Source organism: Colias croceus, chromosome 3 (genome assembly GCF_905220415.1).
Source record: "Colias croceus chromosome 3, ilColCroc2.1".
In the NCBI taxonomy this organism is placed as follows: Eukaryota; Metazoa; Arthropoda; class Insecta; order Lepidoptera; family Pieridae; genus Colias; species Colias croceus.
Window position 1 is genome coordinate 12,489,025 of NC_059539.1, and position 17,997 is coordinate 12,507,021.

At 33.2% G+C, this 17,997-nt stretch overlaps 1 non-coding gene across 1 annotated transcript; it reads right to left on the reverse strand.

Annotated features, from left to right (window-relative positions):
• Positions 1-17,222: 17,222 nt before the first annotated feature.
• Trnan-guu lies at positions 17,223-17,296 on the reverse strand. The gene has a single exon. It is a non-coding gene; the product is annotated as a tRNA-Asn (tRNA).
• Between the last annotated feature and the right edge of the window lie 701 nt (positions 17,297-17,997).

Consider the following 17,997-nt stretch of genomic DNA (forward strand, 5'->3'; position numbering starts at 1 on the left):
ATTTTATAATACCTCTTCTAAAAAAGTACCCTTGTCACACCCAAGCTACAGAGAGGTGTGTTAAAATAGTAACAGAAGCCTCTGCTGCAGTGTGTGGTCCAATAAGAAGGGATGGATTCATACGAACCCGCCTTCTATCAAGTAAAATTATGCCTGTTTTTGAAACAAAAAAAGATTACAAAACACATTGATTTTTTTATTTTTTCCAATTTTTTTTGTCGAAATAATCGTTATAATTTTCCATAATTTAGTTCCATGTTTTTATAATTATGATAATACGGGTAGTTTCTAAGCTAATATAAGTAATTTTTATTGAAAATTTACTGTTTTATTAATCTCCATCAAACATCTAAATATTGTCTAAAAAGTGTATTTTCTCAAAATATCAGAGGGCTTGGGGCAGTATTTCCATAAATATATCAAGAAATTTAAATATACAGTTTTAAATGTAATCATATCTGACAACTTTTGGCAATAGTTCCATTTCGAAATTCCAAAAAAAAATATTACGCTCCACCCTAATGTATATTACGAACTGTGTAATCAAAATGTATGATTAACATTAATTGATAATTCATAACCGAAATAAAAGGATGGAAATGCCTTTATTCGTATTTGTTTGTTTTTCAATAAACTTAGATGTAGAAATTTTAATGGATAGGAACAACAAAAAAATTCACTTGAATCGAATTTGTCAAATAAACAAATTTGAATTCTGCGAAAGTCAAACATGAATCTCATTAAACAATTTAACAATTTAAAAAATTATCTTCGTTTTGTCTTCTTCACACTCGCTCAAAATAAGTCATCAACTCATCAGTTTCAACATATATCAATACTTTTTATAATACTCTCTTCAAAGTGTTTTAAACATCAGTTTAATTCATCTAATAAACACAATAATAATTATTCCTCATCAAATCAAACAATAAACTACATTATGTTTACCGTAAATTTCGAAGTTAATTTATTAATAAGTAGGTAAAAGCTTTTAAAAAGATTTCCTCTTGCAATGAACTATTTCAATTAAGCTCGCAGCCGTTTTCAACTTTGTTTTAACTTGAAGTAGTTCTGAAGTCATTTCATTTTACTTCACTATCATAACTATTGTTGATTTTGAACGTTTTTCAACAATAGCGGTTAATGTTATATTCTGTGTCCGAATTATTCAAAAGTAGTCATAGCTATTTTAAATTTTAAGTGACTGACATGGACGTCGTTTTCGTACTTAGTTTATTTTTTTTAATTTGAATAATTTTGAAAGTGCTTTTTTGTAACTAAAACTAGCATTGGCCCGTGTAGGTGCTCTTAAGCATTTAAATTTATTAATGAAGTTGCCCTTATAAGATGTTGGTTTGATCTTCAGTGGCCTAACTAAAATAAGTAAATTCTCTGAAAATATAAAATACTACTAGATGTTTTTTTTAATTATTATCAATAACTCATCAATAGCATTCAATGAAGATAATGAAAAACTATTGTCACTTTTAATGACATAAATGTTTTTATAATCACACAATTATTTTGCTTGATTCTAATTAGCGAAAAAATGAAAGCTCAAATCCGTTGAATTTAAACAAAACAAACAGTTCCGGGGCGCTCAGACAAGTTTGTGAAACTGAATTAAAGGCTTCGACTCTCTTGTATCTTGCTAACGAATCACTCGCTGCCTGGATGCTATTACGTGTGCTATTGGACATTAATTAGGTATGTTGTTTATTGGAAAAATAATGAAATTAACATAAACAAGACGAACGTAGGGTTAATAAATAGAGTTTAAAATATCTAAGAAAATACATTAAAAAGTATTTACTTTCTAAAAGAAATGGACTATTTTTATATTTAGAATCGCCGACGATGACCTTTGTTCAAAATGTGGAACAATAGCTGCTAATTTTATTTAAAGAGGAAAAATAAAAGTACCAATTTGTTGAAACGGAAATTATTATGTTATCTTACGTAAACACTTGCGCTACTTGCAGGAATTTTTTGTAGACGTTTACACCTTACTTTGGATCGACCAAAGTTTATTATTGTTAAATTTCAGAAACCTAACAATAACAAGGTATACTGTGACAAGATAGTCTGTCCGGTCAACTAGTCCTTACGGCTTATAATACATGGTTATCTTGCCGGTTGCTAGCAATAGGTTATAGCCTATGCGTATGCATGTTGGTTATTCTATCCGCTGATAGCAATAGAGTCTCCCCACACTCACACGCAATAAGGACGCAGGCGAGGCGACAAGCCTATTCAGAAAGTTAGTCCTTTACATTCCTCTTAAACTTACTTCGAGATACAAACATTTGACATGTAAAGGCTTTTAATCACCTCAAACTTTGTACTACGGCCGTTCGTTAAATGTTCCGCCGGGGATTAATTAAATCTTTTCGGATTTGCTCTTTGACAATTTTTAATTTTCAATTAGCGTAATTAAATTACTGTTGCGAGTTTGAATCGGAAATGTGGTGGATCTTTGCGTTGATGCGAATTAGGTGCTAATGGTAATGGTTGAATTTAAAGCTATGTTCAAATAGTTTGCATTGGTTTAATCACTACAAAGTATAAAACAAAGTCGCTTTCTCTGTCCCTATGTACCTTTGTATGCTTAAATCTTTAAAACTACGCATCGGAATTTGATGCGTTTTTTTTTAATAGATAGAGTGATTCAAGAGGAAGGTTTTAGTATATAATTTATTCGGTCTTAGACAAAGCGGGCGAAACCGCGGGCGGTAAGCTAGTAATTAATAAATTGAAAGTATGTGCGTATTTCTGAACAACTCCAATATGGAGGTTTTTAAAAAAGAGCTTACAATTACCTGAAAGGCCAATAAATCACACCATTTCCCAATCCAATGAAAAATTTGAAGAGCCTGTTTTAGTATCGAACAATGGATGAAAAATTATTTAAATAAGTACTTATACAATTATTAAATGTTATAAAAAAAATATATATTCTGACAACCATAACAATAAAAAAATATATTTTTTTACACAATCCATTTATAATTAAAAGTTTATGAATTTCTAAAGTTCCTTATCTTTTTTTCTTACACGAGCTATTAAATTTTAGATTTCAAAATGGCCGCCGTCCGTAAAAAATAAACACAAATCCGTTTATCAAGCCTGTTTTTGCGTGGAAAAAGTTTTGAATATGATATATGCCGCAAGTTTACACATAAAAGCAGGTTGGCTCAGCAAATGGAGTCGCTTATGTCACTTGCACGGATAATATATTATATAATGTGTAGTTCGCCCATCAGGGACTGTCTAAAAGGTTTGGACTTTGGACTTTTTGTTTTCAAATCTTCAGGGATGTGTAGGGATTGCAATTTATCATGGTGTTATGTAAAGTTGATAATGATAATTTTTTATTTTATAGTTTATGGTGAGACTATGTAGGTAACTAAGTATATATGTAAAATGTTCTATACTTCTACTAATATTTTATAAAGCATAAAATTCTCTAATTGTCCTGACATTAAAAAATATATCTTAAAAGGAGAAAAAAAACCTCTTTTTCAAAATCTGTTTCGAATAAAGCAAAGATGAACTGATTACTGAATCACAATACAACTTATTAATTTATTTGACGTTATATAAAACATTAGTTTTACAAGTCATAGAAAAAAGGATAGTCGACCACATACAGATATAAAATAAGCTTTTAATAAATTCCTTTGTTTTCTAAGACGCAAATTCAATATTAACGGAGTCTTATATAGGATAAAATGAGCCTGCCATGGCAAAGAATTCTCCTTATGATAATTGTTAAATAATAATAATAATAAGGGCGTAGGGATGTGACGACCCCATCGCCCACGGTTGGAATATCTATTGTCTACGTGACAATAGATATTCCACCCGTGCAATCAGTCAACCCGCAGGACACCTTGTGGCGGGGTGTCGGGGAGTAGCGACCCCGCGGGAACCGAGTGCTCCCGGGGGAGGCCCCTGTCTTCATCTCCGGCTTGCCTTCACCGGCCGGTCGGAGTGAAGCCTGACGAGGACAGGACCCCCACCTCTGGCTTGCCTTAACCGGCCGGCCAGAGTGGAGTCGCGAGAGCTTTTAGCTCGAAGGGTGGATGCGAAGCGTAAGTGGCGAGTGGGCACGTGATGCTGGATCCTCAGGGAGCGCGTGATCGGAGTTTAAAGTCCAGGGACGCCTCTCCACCCTTAGCTGCTCACAATATGTTGCCCCCTTGTCGCACTATTGCAGCGACTTGTTTCGGGGGCCCACACAGTGAGAGGGCGAGTCACCACCTGCCAACAATTTTTTGCTATATTTTAGTAGAAAGGCAGGTGCCATAGTCTTCCATAGTCCTAAATTCCGGTCCATTAACATCCCTTTCCATAGCCCAGTTTATTTTGTTTCCTTATCTTGCAATAGTCCTACATCGGCCGCGGACTGCCCAGGGCTGTATCTCTATAGTGCAGTCATGGGCAGGCTGCGGCTGGTGTCCCACAACACAGTAAAGTTCTCGAAAGGGCCTCTGCGTGTTGGATCCGTGTCCCCACGTAAGCCTTCCAAAGGACCGGGTACCTTCCTTATGATGGTACCCGTGTATTATGGAATTGAGATACATAATAATAATAAAGGCGTAGGGATGTGACGACCCCATCGCCCCCGGTTGGCATTTCTACAATAGATATCCCAACCGTGCAGTCAGTCACCCCGCAGGGCACCTTGTGGCGAGGTGTTGGGGAGTAGCGACCCCTCGGGACCGAGCGCTCCCGGGGGAGGTCCCTGTCCTCACCTCTGGGCTGTCCCGGTGGCAGTTCGGAGTGAACAATGACGAGGTTCAGGATCCCCCACCTCTGGCTTGCCTTTGTTGGCCGTCCAGAGTGGAGCCGCTAGAGCTATATGCTCGGGGGTGGAAGTGTCTAATGGCGTAATAGCGGGGAAACCCGCTCCGGGCCCGCGGGCTCGCGATGGTGAAACCGGTGCCGCACCTCTCTACACCCCCAGCCGTTCAGCTGATGTTGCCCCCTTGTTGCCATTATCGGTAACCTTTTTGGGAGCCCATCGACCGAACTGGCGAGTCACCGTCTGCCATAATTTTCAATTTTTAATATTGAAAAGGCAGACGTCCATAGCCCCCATAGACCCAATATACCAGTCCATCTAACACCCTCTTCCATAACCCAGTTTTATTCATTTCCATTTTTCTGCAATAGTCCTACATTGGCCGCGGACTGCCCAGGGCTGTATCTCTATAGTGCAGCCATGGGCAGGCTGCGGCTGGTGTCCCACAACACATTAAATTCTCTAAAGGGCCTCTGCGTGTTGGACCTGTGTCCCCACGTAAGCCTTCCAAAGGACCGGGTATCATCCTTACGGCGATACCCGTGTATTATGGAGAGAGACATAATAATAATAAAATCGTCTTTATTTGGTTCTCACAACATTAAAAGGTTACAAAAACTTAGTAATACTACACAATGTATAGTAGAAGATAACGTTGTGAGAAACTGGTGCCTGAAATAGACTACATAGACCAGCCCCTCTCGCGGATATCATACGAGAATACACAAGTGTACGTACCTAAATAATGCATAAAGTTATACAAATCTTATCAGAAGACAATTTTACTTAAAAAACACTAATACAAAAAAATAAAGAGAAAAGAAAAATATATTTTAATTTTAATTTAAATCCTACCAAATCCTAAAGGTATGAATGTGAGTATGCTAGTGTGTGTGTGCGCGCATGAGTGGGTGTGTGTGTGTGTGAGTGTGTGTGAGTGAGTGTGTGCGCAAGTGTATATGTTTGTGTGATTAATCATATGTGTAGGTGTGATTATATGTTTATATCAGTTTATATAAAGTGTTCTTAAATTGCAGCAGAAAGATTCTAGAGTAATTTTAAATGAGGTCTTTAAGAAGGTCTTCGGTTTGTTGGTAATCCAGTGATTTCAAAAAAGTAGAAACTGTCTTTTTGCAGTTGTAATTGTTCAAGGGATAAATGTTTAATTTCTTATTTATTTTATTATAAAGAAAGGGTCCCATAAAGCAAAAGAAATTATGTGAATGAGTTGATGAAAAAGCGGTAGATGAACAAATTGTGTTATTATGGCGCTTATTCTTGAGTAAAGTGGGGTCAAATACCAGCTTTGAATGTTGCTTCATAATGGTGTGAAGTATGAATGTTTGTCTAACCGAAAGCACACCCCACATCCTATAGAGCTCTAACGTGGGGTAACGATATGGAAGTCCAGCACTCACTTTAAGTATGGCACGTTGAGCTCTTTCAACTTCAATAAGGTGTGACTTTGCACAACCGCCCCAAGATGTAACACAATAATCTATCAGTGAATTACAAAGTGCAAAATATACAATTTTTATCACCTCTCTGTCAGCAACATGTCTAAGACTTCTGAAAATATAAATCAATTTTCGTAGTCTGGACACTAGAGTGTCTACGTGGGGTTTAAAAGATAAAAATTGGTCGATAGTGGTACCGAGGTATTTTATAGTTTCAGTCCTCTCTAGTACAGGACAGTTACAGTTCACGTGATTTGGGGGACAAGTATGAGCTGATATTACGAGTGTAGGAGGTGGTAGTAGATTGACCTTATGAGCGAAGACCATATATTTAGTTTTGGAAATGTTTAGGGTTAGGATATTTTGGCGTAACCAATGCCCGACTTTATTAAATCCATCCTGAGCGTATTTGAACACATCGTCCCAAGTGTCACCAACAAAAAATAGCGCGGTATCGTCGGCAAATGATACGATCTTCCCATTAAAAAGAGATAGGTTACATAAATCATTTATGTAAGGCAAGAAAAGGGTGGGGCCGATGACACTGCCCTGAGGAACGCCATAATTAACCGACAATTCCCCACTAACCACGTCATGATTGAGCTTCACGCGTTGCTGTCTATCCGATAGGTAATCAGTAAAAAGCATTAATTTTTAAAATGTTAAGAAATTAAACAGCATCATAATTATGTGATACTAGCTTATCACCCACAGCTTCGCCCGTGTAGTCCAAAGAAAACTCATATTTTCATGTTATTCTATCGTATGTGTCAATCCAAGTTATCATCTCTGCGTGTGCTAAATTTCATGAAAATCGGTTCAGCAGTTTTTATGTGAAGGAATAACAAACAAACTGAATCAAAGTAAAATGCCATGATATTACGCAAATATCTCAGCTACTGTAGTGGTAAACCAGCTTATCTAAGTTAATAAGCTTTTTGAACATCCCCCGCAGGGTTTATATCTCTCGCCGTTACTGGCCTCGTGCCCTAATATTTCATCAGTATTTATTTGAAAATTTGCATTTTATTAAATTAAAATTAGTTTGAATTCTTGATTTAAAGTAAAGTCCTAAAATGGGTTTGAGAAGAGTTCGTTTATTTATGTTTGTTCAGTTGGCACCCTAATACCAGGAAATAGATGTAATAACATCGAAAGAAATCGAAGTATTCGGTAACCATTTATCTAGTAAGAAACTTTACATCACGCTACGACCAATAACAGTTCAGCATCTATGAAAAATATTCCATTTTTTTAGGTATAATATACATGTCTATCAAGACCTATCCGTCCTCAAGGTTAAAGTGATCTTCTTAGTAAAATAACAATAAAAATATTGTTAAAGTATCGTACAAACTGTCAGACACAGATCTTGTTTATGGAAATGGAATGGTTTTAGTTATTTTTAGGGATCCCTCATCAAAGGCTAACAAAATAGATTTTTAAATAAATTTTTAGGGATCACGGGTGGCTGAATTGGTCAGGTGTTGTTCATTCATTCATTCATATTTTTCAAGATTTTTACTATACATAGCTCTCTACTTGACTCGTCTTTCCAAACTCTACATTAACCAGAATTGTACAGATATTCCCTTTTAAAAACTAAAATAAGAAATTTTAAACAGAGTAGGTACTATTAATTTTAATCAAATAAAACGCTAAGCAAACGAAATTATAAGAGATGGCTCCCGGCGAGTGTCCAATTTATGAGGAACAGTTAGTTTATTCATTAACTGTAACAAGATTGCTACCCTTTGAGATGCTCTCAGCGAATTAAAACGCATTTTAAACCGTTAAAATATAACATTTCTTGAAACTACCAAAGTAAAAATACAAAAAGTTCTTAACTTTATACAGATTATTTCAAAATGATTGAGGTAATTAGATTAATTATTTATGTAGTCAGTTTTTCAAATTTTTATCAGTAGGTAAAAGTATCCAAAATAATAACATGTTATATTATTATGTCATAATAATTCTCTCAAGAAAATCATCATAACTTAAATGGGCTGTTTTCACTACATAGTATAAAACAAAGTCGCTTTCTCTGTCCCTATATCCCTTTGTATGCTTAAATCTTTAAAACTACCCAATGGATTTTAATGTAGTTTTTTTAATAGATAGAGTGATTCAAGAGGAAGGTTTTTGTATATAATTTATTAGGTTTTAGACAGAGCGGGCGGGTGGTGCGCGGTGGCAGGAGGAAAGGTGATGGTCGGAGCGCTGATGCCGGATACCTTGAGATACTGTAATATTTTATAGTGGAGAGCCTTAACATGGAATATTATGGTATCTTCACCGTGTGTGACGCGCTTTAGACTTAAGTTTGATCTGAAATAAAAAGCTATCTTATCTTATCTTATCTTAAGATATAGCGGGCGAAGGCGCGGGCGGAAAGCCAGTAAGTATTTAATAAAAATGCTATTTGTTTTTAAAGATTGTTGATTGAAAACAAATTGCAGCAAAATTTACAATTTTATATGATTCCATTTCAACCGCTCTCAATTGTACGAATATTAAAAATCATTCGAGTATTATCGAGTTGACCTTTTTCAATTATGTTTTGGTCTGACTGATAGCGATTATTATTAATTAAACGATAAATATGGATTTTGATATTATTACAAGTTACAACTCACTGAACATTTAGTATCTAAGTAATTACAAGTAATTTTATTGATTGTAAGATATTGAATTTGTAGGTACAGAACATTATGGAACTATTGTTTTTAAATTCAAAACTATAAAAGTGTAGACGGGTTTTCGAAATAAAAATACTTAAAAATTAACTTTTAATTCTATACATTTACTGATTTATATTCCTGTTAAGTTATTTGTATGAGGAGAGAATAAATGGAATACATAAATTTTGTAATAAGTTTTTGGCTTCTCTTAAAATTTGAGATGAGATGGCTTTATAACATCACTAGTTTCACTTGCGTGGCTCCGCTCGCGTGATGATATAGCCTATAGCCTTCCTCGGTAAATGGGCTATCTAACACCGAAATAATTTTTCAAATCGGACCAAGTAGTTCCTGAGATTAGCGAGTTCAAACAAACAAACTCTTCAGCTTCATAATATTAGTATAGATTCAAGAAAGAAGATGAAAATCAACATAAACATTATCAATCTTCATTTTCTTTCTTGTCTTGGAGAGGACCTTAAAAAAATGTTTAATGTGTAAATTTAAATCGCTGATAGAGGGGCTCCACTTTTACACGAAGTAAATTGAAATTACGAAGCAATAACATAATGCTTTTAAAACGATAGCTATTGGTTTTGATTTAGTTAAATAGCTTTGTAATTATTGTCCATTCAATTGTTTATTTAGATTAATCTGTTTTTCACACGGGATATCTACTCTGTTTATATTATTTTAAGCTACATACTGAAGACATTTAAAATATTGCATTTAAATATTATAAAATGTAGATTGTAATCAAATAAAAGTAGTAGGTAATAACTTATATTATAATAAAATAAAATTATTCAAATAGTAGTTATCGTGTGATCGTGAGCTTTTACTATCAAGTTAGTTAAATTTTTAATATGCACGGAAGCGGAACTGTCGAACCGATTTCAATGAGATTTTTCCTCATGAAAGGCTTATCTGTTTTTTGCTTGGGATTTTTTGATTTTATATATTTGGTGGAAATAGTATAAAAGACGTTATAGAAATAAAATTTCTATTATAATTCGTGTAATATCAATCAACTTTTTTCCTCAGCCAATTTTATTATTATACTAGCTTCCACCCGCGACTCCGTCCGCGTGGAAAAATTAAGAAAAATTAAGATTTATTTTTTTTCTACGTTTTTTTTTAGGATAAAAAGTATCCCATTTTATACCCAGGATAATAAGGTTTAATTATACCAAGTTTCACCGAAATCAAACCGATACTTTTTACGTGATGCCTGAACATACAAAAATATTTTTAATCACATAATTGGGTTTGGTATCGATCCAGTAATACCCCCTGCTATTTATTTTTTCAATATTTTCAATGTACGGAATTGACCCTTATTATATGTATGTACCTATAGATTAAATATATACTTGTTTGTAACGCTTGTATTTATGTCTGCGTAAGAAAATAGCAAAGAGTGAATAGTATTCCTATATTTAGTGAGGTTCGTCGTAAAAATGTTTGAACATAACTACGAGGCAACAAATAAGCGATATTTACGGTGAAAAAGAAAATACTTTTCCGTGAACGTGTAAAAACCAACCCTACCTTTTGATAGGGTTGCTACGTTTAATTTTTTTTTGTTTATGATTATATCTGTGCATTTATAAAATAATTATACTGTGAGAATGGTGCAGTTGTACAGTGTACTTGAACTGTTTACTTAAGCGGTATTTTTCTGTAGGGTAAAGTAAGTAAGATTGACTGACAAATTTTCGTCTCCACAGGGAATTGAAATCAGAACTTACACAAAATATAGTTTGCTAGTGGTTTGCTAGAAATATAAATTGAAACTTTAGGTACAATAAGTCAAGGTTTTTATAAAATTGGGAAAACAGCTCTACAATAAAAAAGTAGTTTTCGTAATACTTCGTTTTAGTAAAAAAAAAGTCTTAAGTGACAAGTGACAACCCTACGTTTTATATACGGTGTAACGAGCTTTGAGGGCGTCGGGCAGCCCTTTGTGGACCGTAAACTTACTGAGCGTTACACTTGCCTCGCCCCGCGGATCTGTTCGCTCAGGGATTTGATGACGTCATGGAACTTGACTTTTAAACTGTTGAAAAATCAATACGTTCGAGTTAAGTAAGGTTAGGAAAAGATTAATGTAAAATTAATATTTGTATCCAAATAGGGATAAGGGAATTAAGTAGAAGTATATTTCGCTCTTGAATCACTTTTATTTTCTTCATGTGATTGATTATTTGATATTTCATTATCTAGGTAAGTACGAAATATTACCATTTACCAGTATGGGATTTATGCGAGGAAATGAAAATTAAAAAGAAAAACTATTAACTAGCTGGTATAAACTATAAACTATTTGTCTATCATTTAATCAAAATTATTTTAACAGATTTATAGAATTTGAATAAACTTTGTCAAATAGTTACACTTAAATCGTATAAGTCCGGATTACCACATAAATTATTTATTTTACCAAACCACCGCTGGCGTAAGTTAGTACGCTTACCTACAGCATCCGCAACAGATCAAAAAATACATTTAAAATTAATAACATTCATACAAGTTCTCAAACAATGTACGTACATCAAAACATCAGATATAGGTACGTCACAGTTCTGTCAGCTGTCAGGTGAAATGGCACAAACTCGCGGTAACCAGGTAAAAGGTGATATTAATAAAAAGTAAAAACACGCTGTATGTAGATCGTGGGTGCATTACAGTCGCCGTGTTTACGTGACGCGTGACGTCATAGGTGTGTACAGATGTGGTTACTGGTTACTTTTTCATGAATGATTGCGTTAGTTAATTTATAGTTTAATAATGTTTACAGTTTTACTTGATCATTTCTATGTTATCACTTATCATTATGACTAGTATTTGATTAAAAAAAATTAATGAAAATAAACGTTAGTCTATTACTAACATTCACGTGTTTCATTATAAAAACAAAAAGATACGTTTTTTGTTTGCATTTTTGCTTTTAAAATAACCTGAAAGCTTCTATCTGGTGGTAAACAAGTACCTACTATGAGATGAATAATCGTATATTGATATATTGTTAAAAGCGTCCAAATATTATGAAAGCTTGTAATAAAACGTATAACTGGAACCTCAAAGGTGCTCCACGAGCGTTAATCGCATCGTTATTAAGTTTAAACCACGGTTAACTTTAACTACGCGTTGGAAATAGCCCAAATTTCGCAACTGTGAAAACATTTGTATGTTATTTTTATGATTATGCATTAACTGGAACGCCGCAAGTTTGAGTGTGTAAAATTGTATTGTATTTTATTTAGAATTGTTCATTTTATGGTCTTATGGGAGTTTGTTTGGAATATGGGCGTTTATTAGGTAATAGCTGCGCTCCGCGCTTTCACCCGCGTGGTTCTGCTTCTGTTGGTCTTAGCGTAATGATATAATATAGCCTATAGGCTTCCTCGATAAATGGGCTATCCAACACCGTAAGAATTTTTCAAATCGGACCACTAGTTCTTGAGATTAGCGCGTTCAAACGAACAAACAAACAAACTCTTTAGCTGTATAATATTATTAGTATAGATGACTTGTATAGACGTTCTGACTCAATTTACAGTAAGCCTCATAGTTTTCATTTTCTTTGGGCTGATTTAAATTTAAGAGCGTGTAAATAATACGTGATTGCAAACACGCATATTATCTACTCGTAACTTTTTATTTTTGTTTTAATGACTTGCGTAAAATCTAAATAATTAAGTAGGTAACTTAACTCTACAGTCTACATTTTCTGGGTTATTGTTTCAATTTTCTATGTACCTAAATAAGCTAAATAAAATGACTGAAACAAAAATTATAAAAAGGAATTCACAACTCATTCTGATGATTCTTGAAACTAAACCATACAATACTTTCATAACTTTTTCTAGATATATCAAATGTCACATATGAACGAAAGGCATATAAAGTTGATTGTACTGCAAATTGTTAATTGTTTATGCAAACAACACTCACGGCTAATTCAATTTGGATGGAATTGAATGGACGTTTGGAAAATATATTTTTTATTCGCGACTACAAATAAATTGATTGACGGACAATAAAGGAATAGGTAGGTATTGTGTTTATTTTTAAGCAATAACTTTCTTTTTACTATAGCGTTAAGACAGACGGTAACATTTTATTACACAAGTACACTTAAACAACAAATAGTCGACATACTTTATTATGTAAAAACACAAGCAATAATCCCTCTAATACTATAGTTCGTAATATGCGAAAATTTGGACGTAAGTATTTGCTTATCAATCATGTCAGAACCGTTGACCGGCCTTGATGAAATTTAGCATATTTATATATTATTTTATTTTTGTTTATTATAAGGATATTATAAGCTAATTATATTATTGTATTATAATATACTAGCTGCGCCCCGCGGTTTCACCCGCGTGGCTCCGCTCCTGTTGGTCTTCGTGATGATATATAGCTTATAGCCTTCATCGATAAATGGGCTATGTATCTAACACCGAAATAATTTTTCAAATCGGACCTCTAGTTCCTGAGATTAGCGCGTTCAAACAAACAAACAAACTCTTCAGCTTTATAATATTAGTATAGATTATGCATACATGTATCAATTAAAATCTTTATCTTATCACGTAGGTAACCAAAGATCAAATCTCGTGTATATAAATAACAATCCACACAGTATAAATATCAGTAAATTTTAAAAATAAAAATGACACGATCCGTGCTATCCCTATAGTATTGCTAGCATATGTCGAACATAAATTGTTTTAAAACACACATAAATAAACCTCCCGCTGGCTGCATCCTTTATTTTAATTTATAAACTAGTTTGAGCCCGTGGCGCTACTTATGATACTCACTTACATTGCTCTTTAAAGTTTGAGAATTGTAAAATACTACGTGAATTTTTCTCGATTGAAGAGTAGTAGATTGATTTTCTTTCTTAACAATATGAAATACTTTCTGTTGTTAGTAAATGTAACATTTCCAAAACTTAAGTATTCCTTCATTCACAATCTCGATGCACATTTTAAAACTATTTTTTGAAATCAACTTTTTGTCGTTCGTCTACAAATAAATTATGACATTTGTCTCATAATCTTAATATATATAAATCTCGTGTCACAATGTTTGTCCTCAATGGACTCCTAAACCACTTAACCGATTATAATAAAATTCGCACACCATGTGCAGTTCGATCCAACTTGAGAGATAGGATAGTTTAAAGCACAAAGCGGGCGAAGCCGCGGGCGGAAAGCTAGTATAATTATATAACACAAAAATATGTAGTTACTGTCTTTATTTTATCCGCATTTTCACTGTGGTTTCTCTTCTGGTTTTTGCCCTCAAAATACATGAACATACAGACAAATTAACTCGAAAGCCGCACACAAGTGACATTAAACATAATAGCCACGTCAGGTGCGCAAAAACGCCCTCGTACCAAGTTATGGCACAAAACCTGGACAAGAGCCATCTGTCGCTGACATAACGTGATTTATCGTATACTTACGAGCAGCGCGTCTTGAGTGGATATCGTGGTACAAGTTGAATTAAAAGATTTTCGATGCAATAATAAGGGTGCTTTTCCACCAATTATATTCAAGGATGCGTAGTGATGTTTGTAAATAACAAATAGTATCGCTTCAAACGCTAAACGCTTTAAACTTCAAATTTAATGAAGCGATCCTCGTACATTATTTGCACCTTAAGATCTTGATGATGAAAAAATAGACATCAGAGTTTAAAAAAAAGGCTTTCTGATATTATAAAATCCTGTTTGGCACATTATACTTTGCTAACAACTTAATATTGACACAGTGTTTATTTAAATGTGAATTTCAAAGTAGGTATCCGTTAATTTTTACAACAACAAATGAAAGTGCAAATTTATAATATAACAAATAAATTTCGATGCTTATTACTTGTACCAAACAATAATTCTTATAAATTAAAATGTAGTTGAATGCAATTGCTTGAAAAAAAGCTATTAAATATAACTCAATAAGTTATTGAAAAAGTGACTTACGTTATTAATTACAAACAATTAATTTAAAAATAATTCATAATGAATTAGTGAAGGTGAAGTAACGCGAATCACGGCCAGTCTTATGATGGGTATGTATTTCATCGGAATCCTGCAGAGTGGACAATAAATAGCACTTTAAGACTTTCTAGTATTTTTCAATACATAAATGTTTGTATTTATACGTATATAATTTTAGTAGGTATTATACATTATACCTATTTTATAGGCCCCATAATATACGAGGCCCCGGGCCCCAAATCCGGACCTGACCAACACAAAAAACATAATTAGTTACGTAATGGTCACTAACCGATATCATACAATTAATGAAGATTTCTATCTATGGGTGGTCTAATTATTGTTCTATCCCTTTCACACATATGAGGTTAGACAGAGAGAAACTTCCCACAGACCCTCGGAAGCGTTTTTGGTTAATTAATTGAAATGTATTTATTTTATACGCGTGTTTTATGATCGGTTTAAATTTTAAGAAAATTTTTGGTGGTCTTGAGAAATATACCAGTTGTGACTCGCTGCATCGCTTATGTTTAGTTTATAATTACTAGGTTTTGATTAACATGTATACTTACCTACATATTATAATGTCACTGAAATTGTTGTATTTTGGTGTTTATTCAATTGGTATGGTTACAGGAAGACAAATCAATAAAATCATTTACTAAGTTCGGTTCGTCTGCGGGTAAAACCGCGTAGCACAGCTAGTAATTTAATAAATTACAAAAACACAATTTCATAATAACACAATCCGTGATCGAATACGGGAATTGGATTAAAAGCATAAATAATTAATAATTATCGAATAATATTTAATCCTTTGATTTCGATATAAAACTAATTACCGCCATTTTTGTTGCACCGGTGATTTTTAATTGACAATCAAACACATCAAAATATATTTTAATTAATTATTGTAATAAATGATTTTAACTAGCTATTCGATCAGGCACCGCTTGGTTTACGGATGTTAATGTAAATTCATAAGCTAAAGTTATGAAAAAGAATGATTTGTGTTTGTTTGTTAAAAAATTATTGACCAACTTTAAAAATACTTACACCGGTGTGGACAACTCCGTGGTTTTTAACGTATGCACTGAATTCATTCATTTTTAGGCCAGGATTTTTTTATTCCTTACCATTTTTAAGTTTAAAAGTTAGGTTGAGTTTCATCACATTTACATTTAGAGGTTATACCTAAGTACCTATTTGAAAATATTAGGAAATGAAATATTGAAGTTCGTCTCATCAGTTTAACATTGCATTTAATTAAAACAAATTTCTTTTATAGAAAAAAAAGTATATATGAATTACAAATACATATTTGTCCGTTACTTATTTTTAAAGCTTCGTTTAAGTTCATGTTAAAATGATCGCGTTGTGTATCCGAAACATTTATTTACTTTTTGCACAAAATAAATTGAAATAATTCCCAACAATATTACCCTTTCACAAAAGGTCATTAACAACGTTTTCACTTGTGTATATTTTTAACAAAGTAAAGCTTTTAGCTGTTTCATTTATCAAATACATCGTACAGTGTACTGGAAAATTGTGATCTGAAATTGAAAATATGCTACGCTGTTTTGATACCTATTGTTAAGATGGTAATATAAAAAATTGTGTGCACAATTTTGGAATCATCAAGTGTGTACATAGGTATGAAATATTTTATTTTACGATGGACATGACAAATGGTTGAAGGAATATTACGAAGATTTTCACTCTGTTTAAATTCTAATGGGGTTTGACTAATTGTAGGATGTAATAATTAAAAGGTATTTAGTTACTTTTTAAAAGCCATAATAGGTCAAAGATTGTTTTAGAATTGATATATTTTGAACGATTCCTCTATTGTAGGTTCTAATGAATCTAATCTACTGAACCATGTTATCATAATTTAGATTAAATCATAAGAAAAGGTAATATTTTAATGCTTTCTATATGAATTTCTTTCATTGAATATCGTCTGGCATTTAACAGGCACATAGTTAAACAAGTGCAATTAGAGTTAATTAATATAATACCACAGATATACCATACCTACTATACACATGGATTGGATTCACGCATTTCTGAGAAACGGCCGATGATATAACATGAATAAACGCCTAAAATATTTGTCATTATAGTAAAACGTATATTATGAAGTAATAAAAGTACAAATCGTTACACATAATTATAATAATCATTTTTTTTATAAATTAATAAAGATTTTTTATTCCTTAATCTTAAAAAAATAATACAAAAGGATTCCCCGCCCCCGGGTGGGCTCGAACCACCAACCTTTCGGTTAACAGCCGAACGCGCTAGCCAATTGCGCCACGGAGGCGATGATGACTTTATTGAAATTAATGAAACGTTTATAATGACTCATCTTCTGCTTATACATTGATAGATTTATCGAATTTTTATCAGAATATTTTGTTTATTTTAATTTTATGATTATGGGATAATTACTTAGATAATAAATTATTCATTAATTTAATATTTAAAGTATAATATTATAACGATTGGTACAAAAGTGAGATATTTTTGCTACAGGGGTTTGAAACTTTTTGTATGGACGCTGGCATATCGACCCGCCGCCATTTTGATTTTTTTTCAAAATCGCGGCGCTCGATTAAAGTGGTATGTATGGATAGAGGACACATAGACGAACAAAAAATGTCATATAACATAGTACCCTAAAGCGTCACATTACCGAGATATTTGGAGGTAAATATTCACTTATGAGTACGACAAACACTAAAAATAGACTTATTACGTGTCTATATGCATAATATTATCTCCAACTAATCACTCCCAGGTAGATTATTATTATTACAGGAAGAAAGTAGATATTCATTACGTTATTTACATTTTTATGTAATGTATGTATGTTTTTATGTAATGAATCTACCTACTTTCTTCCAATAAACTGTTATTTACCTCCAAATATCTCGGTAATGTGACGCTTTAGGGTACTATGTTATTAGACATTTTTTGTTTGTCTATGTATCCTCTATCCATACATACCACTTTAATCGTGCG